At 45.2% G+C, this 20160-nt stretch overlaps 1 protein-coding gene across 1 annotated transcript in view; it reads left to right on the top strand.

Annotated features, from left to right (window-relative positions):
• Positions 1-20160, top strand: part of SPATA17 (spermatogenesis associated 17) — a 273405-nt gene that overhangs the window by 106116 nt on the left and 147129 nt on the right. The window lies entirely within an intron of this gene.

Here is a 20160-nt window from a genome sequence, read left to right as displayed (position 1 = left end):
TCTCCGGAAAACAGTTCAGGAATCGGTATTTTAGGTTCTGACCTAGGATTTCTGATAACATAGTCTTGTATGCCCTGCACACGAGTAGCCAGCTGGTCCACACTTGTAATCAAGGTCTGGACATTCATGTCTGCAGCAAGCATAGCCACTCTGAGGTAAAGGGGAAGGAGAAAAAAAAAACTCAGAATCTTCTTTCTTATAATCCCTCTTCTGCAATGCATTAAACATTTAATACGGGCCTGGCAAACTGTTATGACCCCAATGGCGAGGGTCTCAGAGGAACGTGGAAGTCTGCAGAATACAAAAATCCAGCTCATAGGGCAGTGGTAACTGGGTTGACCATATATCTACTCCTAACGCCAACACTAGAAGTAGCCGGGGATCATTCCTACGTTGATTCTAGATGACACGCGCCAGCCGGAGAATCTAGCTACCCCTAGTAGAGAAAAACAAAGACCTTTCTTGCCTCCAGAGAAGGGGACCCCAAAGCTGGATAGAAGCCCCCCACAAATAATGACGGTGAGGTAAGAGGAAATGACAAACACAGAAATGAACCAGGTTTAGCACAGAGAGGCCCGCTTACTGATAGCAGAATAAAGAAAGGTAACTTATATGATCAACAAAAACCCTATCAAAATCCACACTGGAAATTCAAGAACCCCCGAACCGTCTAACGGTCCGGGGGGAGAACACCAGCCCCCTAGAGCTTCCAGCAAAGGTCAGGATATAGATTTGGAACAAGCTGGACAAAAATACAAAACCAAAACAAATAGCAAAAAAGCAAAAGGCAGACTTAGCTGATATAACTGGAACCAGGATCAGTAGACAAGAGCACAGCAGACTAGCTCTGATAACTACGTTGCCAGGCATTGAACTGAAGGTCCAGGGAGCTTATATAGCAACACCCCTAACTAACGACCCAGGTGCGGATAAAAGGAATGACAGAAAAACCAGAGTCAAAAAACTAGTAACCACTAGAGGGAGCAAAAAGCAAATTCACAACAGTTCCCTTGAGAATTCCCATTTTTATTTTATTTAAATCCATTGTACGGTTGCAGAGATATGGGCTGTGACAACTCTGCCGGCTTCACTGCATGGCCTTCCATCCCTCACACACCATCTTACTCACTACTCCAGGTCATCTTGTGATTTCTGTCTGCTGCTGGCTCCATGTTCTGTGTCTCTTGCTTTCTGACTGCTCTCTGCATGCTTCCTGGCTGTGTGCATAGGGGGGCGGTGCCAAAATTCTCTCGTTCTTATAGAATCAGGGTGCAACTGTCTAATGTGTCCCTGACCAGTTACCAAGAGGCCTCTAGTATTTAGGGCAGCTCCACTCTGTGGAACCCGCCTGTGCAATGTGTTAACTCAGTTAGTGCCTTGCTTCTGAGCTGCCAGGCCTTGCTCTGTGTTTTGCCTTCTCTGGAGGCTTCACTCCTTGCTTTGGCTTGTTCTTGTCTGTCCGCCCTTCAGGAGGCAGAATGTGTTTTTGTTACTGTACCTTGTCTGAACTCTGTCCTACCTCTGTCTCCCTGCCTCCTTGTCTCTGGCTTCTTTCCCTGCTGTACCTTTCTACTCTGCTCTCGGCTCTGCACTCACCGACCTTGCTTTGCTCCTTGCTCTGCATCATGTGACTTTGCTCTGCACTCAGCTCTGCACTCTGTGGCTTTGCTCTGTTCTCGGCTCTGCACTCTGTGGCTCCGCTCTGCTCTCGGCTCTGCACTCGGTGGCTTCGCTCTGCTCTCGGCTCTGCACTCTGTGGCTTCGCTCTGCTCTTCGATCTGAACTCTGTGGCTTCGCTCTGCTCTCGGCTCTGCACTCTGTAGCTTTACTCTGCACTCTGATGCTCTGCCCTTGCTCTATGGCTCCATTCTACCCTGCTCCACTCCTTGCGGTCCTACCCTGCTCCGATCCTTGCGGTTGTACCCTGCTCCGCTCCTTGCGGTTGTACCCTGCTCCGCTCCTTGCAGTTCTACCCTGCTCCGCTCCTTGCGGTCCTACCCTGCGCCGCTCCTTGCGGTCCTACCCTGCGCCTCTCCTTGCGGTTCTACCCTGCTCCTTGTGGTTCTACCCTGCTCCGCTCCTTGCGGTTCTACCCTGCTCTGTACTCTTGTCTCTCTGCCTGCTCTGTACTCTTGCGGCTCTGTCTGCCCTGTGTCTCAGCTGTGCCTGCCTGCCCTGTGTCTCAGCTGTACCTGCCTGCCCTGTGTCTCAGCTGTACCTGCCTGCCCTGTGTCTCAGCCGTACCTGCCTGCACTGTGTCTCAGCCGTGCCTGCTTGCCCTGTGTCTCAGCCATGCCTGCTTGCCCTGTGTCTCAGCCATGCCTGCTTGCCCTGTGTCTCAGCCGTGCCTGCTTGCCATGTGTCTCAGCCATGCCTGCTTGCCCTGTGTCTCAGCCGTGCCTGCTTGCCCTGTGTCTCAGCCGTGCCTGCTTGCCCTGTGTCTCAGCCGTGCCTGCTTGCCTACTCGTCCGAGTTTCAGTCGTGCTCATCTGCCAGTCTTGTCGCTCGCCCGCACCTGTCCTAGTGTTCCTGTTTCCCAAGTGGTATCAGCAGCCACGGCCAGACACCACCCTGGAGTAGCACCTGGCATCTGCCTGCCGCACAAGCCTGACCTCACCATCAGAGGCTCCAGAGAAGACCAAGGCAGCTGTCCTAGCCACGCCCCTTCCAGGGTAGTCTGGTTTGTGGCACAGTGGGGCCACAACCCCCCGGGCTCACATCCACCAGTCAGGGCTTGAGCGTGACATTTTATTTGTGCAAATATTCTTTGGTCTTTACAACAGGGTGTGGCTCACAGGATAATTATGCTGAGCAGCCTAAAGACATGCCCCAGAGGATCCTGTGAGCCACACTCCCTTAATAAAGATCATAAAAATTAGCATCAACTAAAATTCTCATATCTTTGGAACCATATAGCAGATTTAGAAAAATAAAATAGAAATGAAAAACAGAATACTCAGGGGAGTAGCAGGAATAAAATAAGAGCTAAAACTGGACAATTTTAACCTGGCGACAGGTCCTCTTTAAAACTGCAGTTAATACAATAAGAAGGATTTGTAGACCCATAATACATTAAAAATTATAGTATCATGTGGGGGTAAAAGAAACAAACTTCATCATCGACCTACCTGGGACAAAAGTAGTGAATGTGACTTCTAAAAAGCTGTGTCTGGCCCGTCCTGTGGCTTACTGAGGTAAACTGCCCGTCTGTTGATCATGAGATCATAGGTTCGAATCTCAGGAGAGCATATTGGTATCATGTTGGGGTAACCATTATAAGAATCAGAACTCAGACCAATACCGCCAATTAGAACGTATCAAATATAAGTAGAGATAATTTTATAGTTAAACATCAATAATCCTTATTACAAAAAATGACACAGAGAGAGAAAACAGTTCAAACAAGCCCCTAAAAACAGTTTATGACTAGTGTGTGTGTATGTATATATGTATATATATATATATATATATATATATATATATATATATATATATATATATAGTCAGTACATCCAATATTCATAATAGAAAAGTGCACAGCCATTTTAGAATAATTACAGGCAATGGAATGAAAAATACAGTAAAGTGGTTGTGCTGCTAGATATTAATGATATGCATAAAGCAGTACCAAAAGAAGCCCATGTAAGGCAGCAGAGGTATATCAACCAGATATAACTAGGAAATACAGACCATGTGCCATTATAGTGATTTGAACCACAGTGCCCTGCACCCCAACGCGCATTTCGCGTGTAGGTTCGTCAGGGGGTGAAACTACCCTTCTATCCCACCTGCTCCATCAAGTGCGGTTCAGTGTAGCTGTGCACATGCACCACAGAGAAGGACAGCCTTTCCCATCAGCTTGTCTGTCAAGGTGGTGATGTCGTAGAATAGAAGGCAGCGCCCTGTGTCCGGTGCATCAATGGAAGTGGAAGAGGTGCGATTATGTAATGCACAACAATATTTGGAAATTGGTTCCAGATTAGTGAAGAAAGTTAATCAGAGATTCCTTTTTATGGTCATTGGAAACCTTAGGAAAAAGTTGAAATAGTCGTGGACAACCCCTTAAACTAGAGTTGATACAAATCAATTTGCAGTATTTGGTCCAGCGGCCGTGTCAGTAATCTGTTGCTGCTGGATGGAAGCCCTATGAACCGCCTCTCACCTGACTGCATCCCCGGCTCTTCTTTTAATCAGATAGTCTGGTGCTACGTAATCGTTGTGGTGTGACATATGTGTAATGTTTCACCAGATTGGCTAATTAAAAAGAAAGGTCGTCGATGTCGTTAGGTAAGAGGGCTCCTCTCTGACGGTCACAGATTACTGACGTGCCGCCGGATCGGGTCCTGAAAGTTCACACTTACTTCTCCCTTTAAGGTGTCATTTACATTAAGTCCAATGCCAACATTAAATAAGCAAAATATCAGTAAAGTAAAACCGTTATCTCATCTGCAATAACAAAAAAAAATCAAGAACTATATTTGGATTAATGCATTGCAGCTCTTTTTTGGACTCTGTTTTCAGAATATGTAATTGTAATTTCGAGCATTTGCATATTTTTGATGCGCGCCGGAGCCTCCATACCGTATACTCCCAGGATGGAAATGATTTGGTGAAGGTCAAATTTAAATGATGAATTCACAGGACAGAGTTTTCAGATAGCGGATAACTAAAGGTATCAGATGTGTATATTGTTTGTACGGGAGCGGAAATCTCTTTTCGCCGTGCATTTGTATTTCCCTGCGATCTGCATTCTCCCCAGACGTGTGCCAGCATGTGGCCTTGTTTACAAATTACAACACTGTTCATTATAAAATCCAATTCCGAAATCCTTTCTTCCTTCCTCCGTCTGAAATATTGATAGGTTGAATTATTTACTTCTCGTTCCTGTTACAAAATACACCATTTTGACAAGTGCTATCAGGACTGGTAAACTGGTAGCATTAGAATACGTGTGGACAGAATGTGATATCGATATCGGTGACGTGAGCTTTTTTTTGGCTTCTGATTTTAGCCACAAAAAATCAGATGTTGTCTCCTCACTAGAAACTTTTCTGAGGATCTTGTAAGGGCAACGTTGCTTTGGGCAGTCTAAAAATGCACTGTACTCTGTTGCTGTCGGATGGGATCCTTGTGAACCACCTCTCACCTGACTGCATCCCCGACTCTTCTTTTGATCAGAAGGTCTGGAGCTATGTCATGGTTGTGGTATGGCATATGTGTAATGTTACGCTATCTTTTAGAACTTTATTAGATCCTCTCCCCTGGAGGTCCCAGGCGGTAGATATTGTCATCCTATTGCTTATCACGATTTTACATTTATATTGAGATGAAAAATGGCCTGGAAAGCATCATCCATTGGACCGTTATTATGTTGTAGGGGTTAGATTTGATGACTTTATGATGATGTGAGTAAATAAATTATATTTGTCCCTTTGCTTTGATGACAAGAATATATCTCCCATAAATATCCAATAGATGCAGACCCGAATATTCATCACTGACCACTGACTCCAAAAGGTCTGGGAGCCGTGCTTTCATCATAGGAAGTTCTACCCTGGGAAGCATACTTCTCTGCCTCTGCAAAAATGAATGTCAGACGTAATGTCTTTTGCACAGAGCTTGTTGTAATTACCTGAAGACTGCAGGAGGCCGCTACTTCAAGGGAGGTTGAAATTTCAGCTCTCTATCACTTACCCAGTTCAAATTAATCCTATATGTTCAATGTGAGGGTGGTATGTTCCCTCTCCAGAGATGTCTTTATGGATTTTATTTTTTCTCTATGACATGCAAAAATGATTATTGGCATTCAGATTTCGCAGAGTAGGTGATGACGTGCTTATCACTGGGTGTCCCACCATTGTGACCCCAACCATTCCCAAGGACAGTGCTCTGTAGATACCTTTGGAATGGAGTAATAACGCATTATTCTTCATTGTCTATGGGATTTTATCACTGGCCATCCCATAAACAAAGTTAACAACTGCGTACTCAGCCACCGTAGCTCAGCATGCTGTTCTGTTTGTTAAAGCGAAGATGCGAAAGATCCCATTCTAGCCAATGGGGTTCATTCTAAGTAAAGATCTTAGAATTTTCTCACCTGTTTCTGAGGCATTATTAGACTCTAACTGCCTTTTGTTTCAGGAAATCCACACATGTACAATAGTCACAATGAACAGACTCTGACTCTATCTTTTGTAATGAAGTATCTAAAGAGCACGTGCAAAGGTTGTGAAGGGAGGAGGAGAGCTGTGACATCGCCTATTGTGATGGATGGATACTGTGTTATCGGCTGTGTGTAGAGTTGTTACCTGTCATTCCAATCCTGCCTCTGATGATACAGAGACTGCTGAAAACTCCTATGGAAAGGACAGGAAGTGTGGGTCTAAAATAACTCTGGTGTGAACATTGCAAGATGAAAAATGTATTTGTTAGATAAAGATCATCATGTTAACAAAAATGACAAAAAAATACATGTAACACAAAAACGTGATCATTCTTGATCACATTATATTGTGCCTGAGCTATAAAGGTTTTTTTTGGCTCTTTTATCTGCAAAGGTTCCATTTGATACCGACCTGACTTGTGTTGGTGCATTCCGCCTGCCTACACTTCAACCTTTGCTATCAAAGAATAGTTCCGTGGTATCCACCTGGGGGGTTCCCTGTAGGAAAGTCCATACCTCCTTACTGACTTTAACAACCTTCATACATATCAGACCAATGTTGGCTAAACCCGCCAATATTGATGGTCATTTCATTGTTCTTTCGGAGATAAGCCTCCGGACGATGTGTCAGTCGCTGGCTTTCTCATAGAGAACACAGGAGTGCTTAGCGGAGTGTATGGGAGAGCCGGCTGAGATGACTGTCGGCCGAATAATCGCCAAAACATCATTTGGCTGAATGATCACCGAAACATTCTTTGTCTAAGAGCCATCAACTGTCTGGTTTTAGACTAAAGAATACCTAACGGAGTAGCCTAAGCCAAATCCAGTGGGTCAACAGAAGACAAGTCATCCATAAAGTCTACTCATCCCTAAGAAAGAGAGGCCTCCAATGAAACCTCAAAAGAAGACTTCTGCTGCACCATTGTGAGCCATGATCGTGTCAGAGTCCTGTCCGCTGGAGGATCGTCTGGAAATCTATTTGGACAGTCTTATCCCACCATAATCCGTATCATGTAGATATCAAACCTCTGTTAGGTTGGTTACTAATGGTTGCACCTTCTTTCCATAGACGCCTCTTCCATTGTGGTCCATCAGATCCACCTTCTCAGGACTTAGATTCATCACACACCGCGTGAAATTTTGGTGCAGTTTCCTTAAACTGGAAGATATTATTGTCTGTCAGCGCTGCCTTGTTACGCTGTCCATCCTCATTTAACTCTCCCATAAGATCTCTTAATGAAGTTAAACCCCAAGTTCATGCCAATAATTCCGTGGCAAGAGTTTGCGCGATGTAACAATTCATCACTTGTCAGGACGGCACTTTTACTTTCTCCGTTTAATAAGGGCATCCTCTCGCTCGCTTAATTAGAAGTGAACGGTTTGCATATTTACTAAATGCGGAGTGTCACCGCAAGCACGGCCTATTGCCTGCATGAATTATTTCTCTATCTGCAATAAACAGCTGGGTAATTATTACCGCCATAATCAGATAAATTCCTTCTGTAAGGCTTTCTTACATGGTAATTCTTTGAACTCATCCGAAGCCGAAGAAAATTTATGAACTCCGGTATCTTGACCGCGTTTTTTCTTCTTTTTTCTTTTTTTTTTTTTTTTTTTACATTGGATTGCGTCCCTGATTTCTCTCTCAAGGACACAAAAAGCAGTAAACAGTTGGTAAATAGAGACGACCGGGAGGATTCTCGTCCAAGGCGGACGCGCTATTATTTATAGCTAATTATTATTCGGGAAGATTCCTGGTTAATCTCCAATAGTGAACTAGGCAAACAAAACTGATTTGTGCGGTTTAAAAATGTATGTCCTGTACCGCCGTATGGATGAGATAGGAATTCAATTATTAGGGAGGGAATGATGGAGAATACCGTACACTAGTGACTGTCGGCATGTAAAACCATACCACGGCATCTTCCACGGGTTATGCCAGAGCTTTTTTTTCTCCAGGGGCAACAAAATTCAAAAAATGCTCCTAAATACCCCTGTCCTGGCAAAGTTACTTGTTGGCGCCACCCCGGACAAATGCACCAGTTGCCCCCTTTAGCTATGCCCCAGGGTTAAGCAGATAAAAAATGTGAAATTTTGCCACTTTCTAACAATTCATATCTGAAACGCTCCCAGTGGTTGAGTGACCAGCTTCAGTCACAATCCCGGCATTTTCTCTTCCAGTTTGCGGCAACACTCGGTCGCTTTTTGCAGGGTGGATGGTCACTTTATGCAGGGTGGAGGGTCACTTTATGCAAGGTGGAGGTTCGCTCTATGCATGGTGGAGGTTCGCTCTATGCAAGGTGGAGGTTCGCTCTATGCATGGTGGAGGTTCTATGCTTAGTGGAGGTTCTCTCTATGCTTGGTGGAGGTTCTCACTATGCTTGGTGGAAGTTCTCTCTATGCTTGGTGGAGGTTCGCTCTATGCAGGGTGGAGGTTCTCTATGCTTGGTGTAGGTTCCCTCCATGCTTGGTGGAGGTTCGCTTTATGCAGGGTGGATGGTCGCTCTATGCAGGGTGGAAGTTCTCGCTATGCTTGGTGGTGGAGGTTCGCTCTATGCATGGTGGAGGTTCGCTCTATGCATGGTGGAGGTTCCCTCTATGCATGGTGGAGGTTCCCTCTATGCTTGGTGGAGGTTCCCTTTATGCAGGGTGGAGGGTCGCTCCATGCAGAGTGGAGGGTCGCTTTATGCAGGGTGGAGGGTCTCTTTATGCAGGGTGGAGGCTTGCTTTATTCAGAGCAAAGCTTCGCTTTTTTGCAGAGTGAAGGGTCGCTTTTTGCTGGGTGGAGGTTCACTTTATGCAGGGTGGATGGTCACTTTATGCAGGGTGGAGGTTCACTTTATGCATGGTGGTGGATTCAATGTCACTCTCATTATTCAGCATGTGCACATTTGATTTTGAGTGTGCCCCCTATAGGGTACATGCAGTATTGCTGGTTATAAAACATAATACTGCGCTGTTTACACATTTGCAAATCGCACTAATCGCAGCACATACAATTGTTGTGAAGCCCAGAAGAACAATTGGAGGTCATATCTCCATGTGTAGAGGTGTATGGAGGTTACAGATATACAGCCGATATAAGAGGGACAGTGATTACTGCACTCCTGTAACAGTAAGATTAATTTACCCTCAGTGGAAAAGCTGACAATATGCGGCCCCTAAGTACATGTGAGTCAATTTATGTTACACAGGCGTTTCCAGATAATGAAATATAAATGAGACGGGTTTACTGAAGTTTGAAGGTTTTTTATTGTTTAATGATAAGTGATAAAGACTGCGCTTCGCAATGGCTCAGGCACATGCAACATGGATGTAAACTGCAAAAGTTGCAAGAAAACTTGTAAATACTTTGCTTCTCCTGTGCAGAATCTTAACTACATAACTCTTTATTCTCCTTTCATATCCAAAGCTAAATTACTAAAAAAAAAAAAAAAAAAAAAGATCAGTGCATGCTTGGGGCTCAGCTGATTGAGCCCTGGTTAGCTGGAGTCAGTGCACTTGCGTAGTTCAATTGTGAAGTTGCTGAGACTTTCCTAATTTTTTCAAATACCAATCCAGCTAATTCAGGGTCAAAAAGAGGGCTATGTTTATGTAAAACCCACCCAAAAGTGGGTGTTTCCAGTAAGGGCAGGGTGTTCTCAAGGTTCATTGTGGGCAGGACTTAAAGGGAATCTGTCAGCTGGATTTCTTTCACCAAACTACTTATATGCTCATATAGCTCTTTCAATGACAAATTCAGCAATGCCTTTACATGGCCAGTCCATCCTCTATTACTAAGAAATCAGTGAATTGATATGTAAATGAGGCTGAAGAGCTATGGTAGATCTGAAGCATCAGGCACTCCAGTTCTATTCCCCAGCCAGTGCCTCCTCCTACTTTCTGACTGACAGCATATGTGCTGTGTGACTGTCACATAGTGACTTTGGTCACCTAACTGATCCCTTGAACTGAGGACATTCTATTCTATTCCCCAGATTACCCCAGAAGGAGGAGACACTGCTGTCATGTACCTTGTTATGCTCCTAACTGTTCCCTCCCCCACCCAGGTAGGTGTGACGCTGAAGTGTATAGGATTACATTAACCAGACAGACATGGGAAAACAGATGGGGATGAAAGACAACTTCAATCATACAAATATACTCACAAAACAACACAAAACAACAGAGTGGAACACAGGGGAGGGATAGGTAGGAGAAACCAAATAGGAGAGGATGAGGATAAACATGTAAACCAACTCCACGTAACAATCTCCAGAACAACTCTTCAAACTGCCAAATTCAAACACTGAACTACTCCTCCAACCCCTAACCAGGAAGTAGAACTATCACTGACAACTCCCAAGTGCCAGTGACCAGCATATACAGTGCCTTGCGAAAGTATTCGGCCCCCTGGAACTTTTCAACCTTTTCCCACCTATCATGCTTCAAACATAAAGATACCAAGTGTAAATTTTTGGTGAAGAATCAACAACAAGTGGAACACAATTGTGAAGTTGAACAAAATTTATTGGTTATTTTAAATTTTTGTGGAAAATCAAAAACTGAAAAGTGGGGCGTGCAATGTTATTCGGCCCCTTTAACTTAATACTTTGTTGCGCCACCTTTTGCTGCGATTACAGCTGCAAGTTGCTTGGGGTATGTCTATATCAGTTTTGTACATTGAGACACTGAAATTCTTGCCCATTCTTCCTTGGCAAACAGCTCGAGCTCAGTGAGGTTTGATGGAGATCGTTTGTGAACACCAGGTTTCAGCTCTTTCCACAGATTCTCTATTGGATTGAGGTCTGGACTTTGACTTGGCCAACAGCTGGATACGTTTATTGTGAACCAATCCATTGTAGATTTTGCTTTATGTTTGGGATCATTGTCTTGTTGGAAGACAAACCTCCGTCCCAGTCTCAGGTCTTTTGCAGACTCCAACAGGTTTTCTTCAAGAATGGTCCTGTATTTGGCTCCATCCATCTTCCCATCAATTTTAACCATCTTCACTGTCCCGGCTGAAGAAAAGCAGGCCCAAACCATGAGGCTGCTACCACCATGTTTAACAGTGGGGATGGTGTGTTCAGGGTGATGAGCTGTGTTGCCTTTATGCCAAACATATCATTTGGCATTGCTGCCAAAAAGTTTGATTTTGGTTTCATCTGACCAGAGCACCTTCTTCCACATGTTTGATGTGTCTCCCATGTGGCTTGTTGCAAACTTTAGACAACACTTTTTATGGATACCTTTGAGAAATGGCTTTCTTCTTGCCACTCTTCCATAAAGGCCAGATTTGTGCAGTGTACGACTGATTGTTGTCCTATGGACAGACTGTCCCACCTCAGCTGTAGATCTCTGCAATTCATGAGTGATCATGGGCCTCTTGGCTGCATATCTGATCAGTCTTTTCCTTGTTTGAGATGAAAGTTTAGAGGGACGGCTGGGTCTTGGTAGATTTGCAGCGGTATGATACTCCTTCCATTTCAATATAATCGCTTGCACAGTGCTCCTTGGAATGTTTAAAGTTTTGGAAATCATTTTGTATCAAAATCCGGCTTTAAACTTCTCCACAACAGTATCACGGACCTGCCTGTTGTGTTCCTTGGTCTTCATGATACTCTCTGTGCTTCAAACAGAACCCTGAGACTATCACAGAGCAGGTGCATTTATACGGAGACTTGATTACACACAGGTGGATTATATTTATCATCATTAGGCATTTAGGACAACATTGGATCATTCAGAGATCCACAATGAACTTCTGGAGTGAGTTTTCTGCACTGAGAGTAAAGGGACCAAATTATATTGCACGCCCCACTTTTCAATTTTTGAATTTACACAAAAATTCAAAATAACCAATAAATTTAGTTCAACTTCACAATTGTGTTCCACTTGTTGTTGATTCTTCAACAAAAATTTACATTTGGTGTCTTTCTGTTTGAAGCACGATATGTGGGAAAAGGTTGAAAAGTTCCAGGGAGCCGAATACTTTCGCAAGGCACTGTATACCAGAGGGGAGTGGCCAACACAGAAAAGCTGAGACAATTCAGGATGGAGAGCTCCAGGAGATCAACTGAACTGATTAAACCTTGCAATGACAGAGCAAATGAAAAACCTGCACTGTTTAATAGGATGGTGAAACAGTTTTAATCAGTGCAGGATTTTGTGTGACAAGACGCCTCGATTTTCTGGTTCCTCTGTTGCGGTATGCCTGTGACATTGATTATATGAGGAGCCATCAGTCAGGAAGGTGGAGGCAGCACTGCGCAGGGCAATAGAATGGAGTGACAGAGCCTTAAGATCTACCATAGCTTTTCATCCTCGTTTGCATATCAATTAAAATGCTAATTTCTCAGTAACAGAGGATGGACTGGCCATGTAAAGTGTTATGGACTGGTAATTTAGGAGCGACATGCAACTAGCTCTGGGCAGGTGGTAACTATACAGACCGCAGTTCCTGATCTTAACACAACACTAGCAGTAGCCGTGGAATGTTCCTGTCACTCCCTGGACATCTCGTCACAGCCGGAGAACTAGCTACCCCTAAAGGTAGAAAACGGAAAGCTATCTTGCCTCAGAGAAAATCCCCAAAGGATAGGACAGCCCCCCACAAATATTGGCTGTGAGAGGAGAAGGAAATTACATACGTAGTATGAAACAAGATTTTAGCAAAGGAGGCCAATTCTAGCTAGATAGACAGTAAGGAAAGAAACTGTGTGGTCAGTAAAAAAAACTAGAAAAAATCCACCGCAGAGATATGCAAAAATCTCCACACCTAACTAAAGGTGTGGAGGGCAAAATCTGCAGCCCAGAGCTTCCAGCTTAGCTAAATAGATCCATACTGATAAGCTGGACAAATGAGCAAAACATAGAATGTGCTGAACAATAAGTCCACAACAAGTGGACTGCAAAAGGACAAGCAAGGACTTATCTTTGCTGAACGGGTCAGAGTGTCAGGGAAATCCAAGAGCCGTGCCCCCAAGCAGGAACAATTGGCAACTGGCATTGATTGAGGTATAAAGCCAGACTAATATAGCCGAGCAGAAAGAAGATCAGTGGACGCAGCTGCTGATGCTAAATCCAAGAAGCAGCTATACCACTCAAAACCACAGGAGGGAGCCCAAGAGCAGAACTCACAAAAGTGCTACTTACAACCACCGGAGGGAGCCCAAGAGCGAAATTCACAACAGTACCCTACCTTTGAGGAGGGGTCACCGAACCCTCACCAGAGCCCCCAGGCCGATCAGAACGAGCCAAGTGAAAAGCACGAACCAAATCGGTGGCACGGACATCGGAGGCAACCACCCAAGAATTATCCTCCTGGCCATAACCCTTCCACTTGACAAGATACTGAAGCCTCCGCCTTGAAAAACGAGAATCCAAAATTTTTTCAACCACATATTCCAACTCCCCCTCAACCAACACCGGGGCAGGAGGATCAACAGAGGGAACCACAGGTACCACATATCTCCGCAACAACGATCTATGGATAACATTGTGGATGGCAAAAGAGGCTGGAAGGGCCAAACGAAAAGACACTGGATTGATAATCTCACAAATCCTATAAGGACCAATAAACCGAGGGGAAGAAACCTTCATAGGAACATGACGAGAAGATAACCAGACTAAATCCCCCACACGAAGCCGAGGACCAACACACCGACGGCGGTTAGCAAAACGCTGAGCCTTTTCCTGAGACAACGTCAAATTGTCTACCACATGAGTCCAAATCTGCTGTAACCTGTCCATCACGGAAACAACACCAGGACAATCAGAAGGCTCAACCTGCCCTGAAGAAAAACGAGGATGGAAACCAAAATTACAAAAAAAAGGTGAAACCAAAGTAGCCGAACTGGCCCGATTATTAAGGGCAAACTCGGCCAACGGCAAGAAAGCCACCCAATCATCCTGATTAGCAGACACAAAGCATCTCAAATAGGTTTCCACGGTTTGATTAGTTTACTCAGTTTGGCCATTTGTCTGAGGATGGAACGCCGAAGAAAAAGACAAATTAATGCCCATCCTGGCACAAAAGGACCGCCAAAACCTGGAAACAAACTGGGAACCTCTGTCAGACACAATATTCTCCGGAATGCCATGCAAACGAACCACATGCTGAAAAAACAATGGAACCAAATCAGAGGAGGAAGGCAATTTAGGCAAAGGTACCAAATGGACCATCTTAGAGAACCGGTCACAAACCACCCAGATAACAGACATCCTCTGAGACACAGGAAGATCCGAAATAAAATCCATGGAAATATGCGTCCATGGCCTCTCAGGGACAGGCAAAGGCAAAAGCAACCCACTAGCGCGGGAACAGCAAGGCTTAGCCCGGGCACAGGTCCCACAGGACTGCACCAAAGAACGTACATTCCGTAACAAGGAAGGCCACCAAAAGGACCTAGCAACCAAATCCCTGGTACCAAAAATCCCAGGATGACCGGCCAACACAGAACAATGGACCTCAGAAATTACCTTACTTGTCCATCTATCAGGAACAAACAGCTTCCCCACAGGACAGCGGTCAGGTCTATCAGCCTGAAATTCCTGAAGCACCCGCCGTAAATCAGGGGAGATAGCAGAAAGAATCACCCCTTCCCTAAGAATGCCAACCGGCTCAAGAACTCCAGGAGAATCAGGCAATAAACTCCTAGAGAGGGCATCTGCCTTAACATTCTTAGATCCCGGAAGATATGAGACCACAAAATCGAAACGGGAGAAAAACAGGGACCATCGAGCCTGTCTAGGGTTCAGCCGCTTGGCCGACTCGAGGTAAATCAGATTCTTATGATCGGTCAAGACCACAACGCGATGCTTGGCTCCCTCAAGCCAATGTCGCCACTCCTCAAATGCCCACTTCATCGCCAACAACTCCCGATTGCCGACATCATAATTGCGTTCCGCAGGCGAAAACTTTCGGGAAAAGAAGGCACATGGTTTCATCAAGGAACCATCAGAGTTCCTCTGTGACAAAACGGGCCCTGCCCCAATCTCAGAAGCGTCAACCTCAACCTGAAAAGGAAGAGACACATCAGGCTGATGCAAGACCGGGGCAGAAGTAAATCGGCGCTTAAGCACCTGAAAGGCCTCCAGAGCCTCAGAGGACCAATTTGCCACATCAGCGCCCTTCTTCGTCAAATCGGTCAGGGGCTTAACCACACTAGAGAAGTTGGCAATGAAACGGCGATAAAAATTAGCAAAGCCCAAAAATTTCTGAATGCTCTTCACAGATGTGGGTTGAACCCAGTCATGAATGGCTTGGACCTTAACAGGATCCATTTCTATAGACGAAGGAGAAAAATAAACCCCAAAAAAGAGACCTTCTGGACCCCAAATAGGCACTTAGACCCCTTCACAAATAGAGCATTATCACGAAGGATCTGGAATACCATCCTGACCTGCTTCACGTGAAACTCCCAATCATTGGAAAAAATCAAAATATCATCCAAATACACAATCAAGAATTTATCAAGATAATTGCGAAAAATATCATGCATGAAGGACTGAAACACAGAAGGAGCATTAGAAAGCCCGAAAGGCATCACCAGGTATTCAAAGTGGCCTTCGGGCGTATTAAATGCAGTTTTCCATTCGTCACCCTGTTTAATACGAACAAGATTATACGCCCCTCGAAGGTCAATCTTGGTAAACCAACTAGCCCCCTTAATCCGAGCAAACAAATCAGAGAGCAAAGGTAAAGGGTATTGGAATTTGACTGTGATCTTATTAAGAAGGCGATAATCAATACAAGGTCTCAAGGAGCCATCCTTCTTGGCAACAAAAAAGAATCCTGCTCCCAATGGTGACGAAGACGGCCGAATATGCCCCTTCTCTAAAGACTCTTTAACATAGCTCCGCATAGCGGCATGCTCTGGCACAGACAGATTGAAGAGTCGGCCCTTAGGGAACTTACAGCCAGGAACCAAGTCGATAGCACAATCACAGTCCCTATGAGGAGGAAGGGAACTGGACTTGGGCTCATCGAATACATCCTGGAAATCTGACAAAAATTCAGGAACATCAGAAGAGGGGGAAGAGGAAATTGACATTAAAGGAACGTTACTATGTACCCCTTGACAACCCCAACTAGTCACAGACATCGATTTCCAATCCAACACTGGATTGTGTACTTGTAACCATGGAAAACCCAGTACAACAACATCATGTAAATTATGCAACACCAGAAATCGACAATCTTCCTGATGTGCTGGAGCCATGCACATAGTCAGCTGAGTCCAATACTGAGGTTTATTCTTGGCCAACGGTGTAGCATCAATACCCCTCAAAGGAATAGGGCTCTGCAAAGGCTGCAAAGAAAAACCACAGCTCCTGGCGAAATCTAAGTCCATCAAGTTCAGGGCAGCGCCTGAATCCACAAATGCCATGACAGAGAAAGATGACAATGAGCAAATCAGGGTCACAGACAGGAGAAACTTAGGCTGTACAGTACTAATGGTAACAGATCTAGCGACCCTCTTAATACGCTTAGGGCAATCAGAAATAGTATGAGCAGAATCACCACAGTAAAAACACAGCCCATTCTGACGTCTGTATCCCCTCTGTTCTGCTCTAGTCAGAATCCTATCACATTGCATAGGCTCAGGACTCTGTTCAGAGGACGCTGACATATGGTGCACCACTTTGCGCTCGCGCAGGCGCCGATCAATCTGAATGGCTAGGGACATAGATTCGCTCAAACCAACAGGCGTGGGGAACCCCACCATAACATCTTTAAGGGCTTCTGAAAGACCCTTTCTGAAAATTGCTGCCAGAGCATCCTCATTCCATTTAGTGAGCACAGACCATTTTCTAAATATCTGGCAGTACAATTCTGCCGCTTCCTGACCTTGACACAGGGCCAAAAGTGTTTTCTCTGCATGCTCTACAGAGTTAGGTTCGTCATACAATAATCCGAGCATTGAAAAAATGCATCTACATTAAGCAATGCCGGATCCCCTGACTCAAGGGAGAATGCCCAGTCCTGAGGGTCACCACGCAGCAGAGAAATAACTATTTTAACTTGCTGAGTGGGGTCACCAGAGGAACGGGGTTTCAGAGCAAAAAACAGTTTGCAGTTTTTTTTAAAGTTCAAAAACTTAGATCTATCCCCGTAAAACAAATCTGGAGTAGGAATTCTAGGCTCTAAGGCTGGAATCCGAACAACATAATCTTGGATACTCTGAACTCTTGCAGCAAGCTGATCCACACAAGAAAGCAAACCCTGAACATCCATGTCCACGCCCAAATCCACCCAGAGATTAAGAGGAAGGAAAAAGACAAAACAGACTAAAGAAAAAAAAAAATGGCTCAGAACTCTTTTTTCTTTTCCTTCTTTTGAGATGCATTCAACTCATTTTTGGCCAGTTGCACTGTTATGGACTGGTAATTTAGGAGCGACATGCGACTAGCTCTGGGCAGGTGGTAACTATACAGACCGCAGTTCCTGATCTTAACACAACACTAGCAGTAGCCATGGAATGTTCCTGTCACTCCCTGGACATCTCGTCACAGCCGGAGAACTAGCTACCCCTAAAGGTAGAAAACGGAAAGCTATCTTGCCTCAGAGAAAATCCCCAAAGGATAGGACAGCCCCCCACAAATATTGGCTGTGAGAGGAGAAGGAAATGACATATGTAGTATGAAACAAGATTTTAGCAAAGGAGGCCAATTCTAGCTAGATAGACAGTAAGGAAAGAAACACTGTGCGGTCAGTAAAAAAAACTAGAAAAAATCCAATAAGGACTTATCTTTGCTGAACGGGTCAGAGTGTCAGGGAAATCCAAGAGCCGTGCCTCCAAGCAGGAACAATTGGCAACTGGCATTGATTGAGGGATAAAGCCAGACTAATATAGCCGAGCAGAAAGAAGATCAGTGGACGCAGCTGCTGATGCTAAATCCAAGAAGCAGCTATACCACTCAAAACCACAGGAGGGAGCCCAAGAGCAGAACTCACAAAAGTGCTACTTACAACCCCCGGAGGGAGCCCAAGAGCGAAATTCACAACAGTAAAGGCAGTGCTGGACTTGTCTTTGAAAGATCTACATGTGCATAAAATAGATTGGTGGGTGAAATCTGGGCCGGCTCCAAGTTTTTGAGGGCCCCGGGCAAAAGAGTCTCAGTGGGTCCCCCTTTAACACATACCATGATTCATGATCGCATATAACACAGCCACGTAGCATATAACACAGCCACGTAGTATATAGCACAGCCACATAGCATATAACACAGCCACGTAGTATATAGCACAGCCCACACAGCATATAACACAGCCATGTAGTATATAACACAGCCCACGTAGTATATAGCACAGCCACGTAGCATATAACACAGCCATGTAGTATATAGCACAGCCACGTAGCATATAACACAGCCACGTAGTATATAGCACAGCCCACGTAGCATATAACAGCCCATATAGTATATTGCACAGCCACATATTATATAACAAAGCCCACGTAGTATATAGAACATATAGAACAGCCATGTAGCACAGCCCACGTAGCATATAACAGCCCACATAGTATATAACACGGCCCATGTAGTATATAGCACAGCCATGTAGTATATAGAACAGCCATGTAGTATATAGAACAGCCATGTAGTATATAGCACAGACATTAAGTATACAGCACAGCCCCCCTCCCCCAAGAATGGCCCCATAGTCCAGTACTCACTGTCACTTTTATAGGTACAAAAAAACAAAACACTCCTCACCCTCAACGTTCCTGCGCCACGCTGCTCCCTCCCTGCTGCACTGCCTGACACACAGCGAGTGCGCGATGACGTCATCGCGCACCCGCAGCGGCAGTGTCAGAAGCAGAGTGGGGAATGATGGGAGAGGTAGCGTCAGGTGACGCTCTCTCCATCCATCATTTGCTTTGAACTTTACCAGCAGATGCCGGTAAAGTTCAAAGCGGCGGAGGGGGAGTTGGCTCTTGCGACAGGCGGGCCCCCCTGCCTCACATGGGCCCCATAGCAGCTGCGTGATGTGCCGCTAGCTGAGGGCCCCTGGGGGAGCGGGGGCCCTAGGCACTGGCAGCTGCCTGCCCCTAACGCCGGCCCTGAATGGGCCCCCCTGTCTCGCCAGGGCCCCGACACTTGCCCGGGTACGCCGGGTGCTGACGGCGGCCCTGGGTGAAATCCTGCTGACAAATTCCCTTTAAGCGTCCTAATGCTAGCAACTGTAATGTTGGCAAGTGTGAATTTGGCTGGTTGTTCATAGTTGATATTATACTGGGGGTGACGGTGTGAATGGACGAGGGCCATCCATGAATCCCTGGTTTCAGGCTTCTCTCATAAACACATTGGGGCCGCTTCATCTTTTGCACTTTTCTTTTCTTGACTAGTAGTTTTCACTGAAATTTTTTTGCATCAAATTCATCAAAATAAAGCACGTCATTTATGAATTTTGCCCAAAGCTCCAAATTGTCCTTTTTTCTGTTTTTAATTAGTTTTGCAACGTATCTCCAAATGTCATTAAAAAATGTGCCAAAATAACTGGTGTCCATAAAATCACTCCAGGACTGGAGAAGAGCTAAGCCAAGTTTTACATCAACGCGGCTTTTCCGCATGTTTTAGACAGATTCATGAAATACGATTTAAAGGGAACCTGTCACCAGGTTTGGCCGATATGAGATACAGCCACCACCTTTCAGCCCTCATATACACCATTCTATAATGCTGTATATCTGCCCCCAACCCAACCTGCAAAACAAGAAAAAGACCTTTAATGACACTCACCTGCGGGGCGGTCCGGCCAAGGGGCGTCGCTGGTCTTGGTCCTTGGTGAAAGAGCACCAGCGCATGCACACTGCAGTCCTTTACTCTTTCCTTGTCAGGGCGGAGAAGTACGCCTGCGCAGGTGCGCAATGCCGGGAAGACTATGTGGAAGACGTAGGGACGTGTCATCCACACGAAGCAAGAAGGAGAACGTCAGAGCAAGACCAGCAACACCCATCGGACCGGACCGCCCCCCAGGTGAGTGTAGTAAAAGTTATTTTTCTCATCTTGCA

This window comes from Ranitomeya variabilis, chromosome 2 (genome assembly GCF_051348905.1).
Source record: "Ranitomeya variabilis isolate aRanVar5 chromosome 2, aRanVar5.hap1, whole genome shotgun sequence".
Lineage (NCBI taxonomy): Eukaryota > Metazoa > Chordata > Amphibia > Anura > Dendrobatidae > Ranitomeya > Ranitomeya variabilis.
Note: the sequence above shows the minus strand (reverse complement) of the source record. Positions and strands in the feature narration are given on the sequence as shown.